The sequence below is a fragment of the Octopus bimaculoides genome, chromosome 7, assembly GCF_001194135.2.
Source record: "Octopus bimaculoides isolate UCB-OBI-ISO-001 chromosome 7, ASM119413v2, whole genome shotgun sequence".
In the NCBI taxonomy this organism is placed as follows: Eukaryota; Metazoa; Mollusca; class Cephalopoda; order Octopoda; family Octopodidae; genus Octopus; species Octopus bimaculoides.
In genome coordinates, this window is record NC_068987.1 from 56812188 (window position 1) to 56813429 (window position 1242).

The 1242-nt window shown below is 40.2% G+C and overlaps 1 protein-coding gene across 1 annotated transcript in view; it reads left to right on the plus strand.

The window, feature by feature from the left end:
• LOC106873892 (adenosine deaminase 2) overlaps positions 1–1242 on the plus strand; it is a 43679-nt gene that overhangs the window by 29483 nt on the left and 12954 nt on the right. The gene's annotated exons all lie outside the window — the stretch shown is intronic.

The following is a 1242-nucleotide window of genomic DNA, read 5'->3' on the forward strand; positions in this document are numbered from 1 at the left end:
TTCGCTCAATAAACACTCACAACGCCCGGTCTGGGAATCGAAACCGCGATCCTATGACCGCGAGCCCACTGCCCTAATCACTGGGCCACTGCGCCTCCTGTTGGTGAAATGAGGCTCTGAGAACAGACTTCAGTTAAATATTTTGGTGTTTATTGATCATAGCCATGTGGGAGACAGTAGGGGCGGGGTGTGAAGCTAACAAGGAAGCTCTGTGTGGTCACCCGACCTGTTAAAAACAACAGTGAAATCTACTTGAAATCACACCCTACTGTCTTAAAAATTGAAGGACATATTGGTGAATGTCTTCTTAAATACTTTGTGACTGGAAAAGAAAGATGGGATGGTCATATCTGGAATACTCATTCGTGACAGACATGTTCGATCAAAACTAAGCTAGAGCTAAGCAACACCATCAGTAGCAACAAAAACCTGTCACTGTTCATGGATGGAAATAACTGAATAATAATTTAACAAAAAAAAATCTATATTTTAAAACAGTGATGGGTAGCATAATCGGTAGAGCATCGGACACATTGTTTTGAGGTATTTAGTTGCGGCTCTTCAAGCTTTAAGTTCCCATCTGATTCTGGCCAACTTCGCCTGTTATCCTTCTTGAATCAATAAAATAAGTACCAGTTGATTTGTGGTTCCAGGTCAGCCACTACCAAGCAGTCTTACGTCTCACTGATCGCTGCTCAAGCGACAAAATGCAATTCGTTGATCTATCTTTCCGATTATACTAGATACCTGCTTTACAGAGGACCATACTGCACACTGCAGCTTGCAGTACTTAATCTTATGAGATGCAATGTGATACTCTGGACATATTGTCCATTCTTCTCTGTCCTCTCTATTTCTGATTGTTTCATGTGTGCATGTCATTCATTTCTTTTCGGTCTTCGATGTGTGTTGTGAACGTTTTGTAGATGTTCAGCATAACTCCAAGCAATGGTAGCTCGTAGATAAAATTAGTTGGGGTGCTGCTTCAGAAAATTTTTAGCCGTTGTTTTAATATTGTGTAAAAGGAAACAAACATAAAAAGAAAATTTATGCATAAACTTGATTGGTTCGCGTTTTAGCCATTGCAGAGTAGTGTGTTTAATTTGTTCACTGAACACCGCCGTGAATTCCCCCTTGTTTTTCAAAAATCCCCCCTAAATCACAAAATAAGTGGGGATGTGTTCTATTTTTCACATCCTGGCAGCAACACTGAAGCTGGAAGCAGGATAATAATCTAATTTT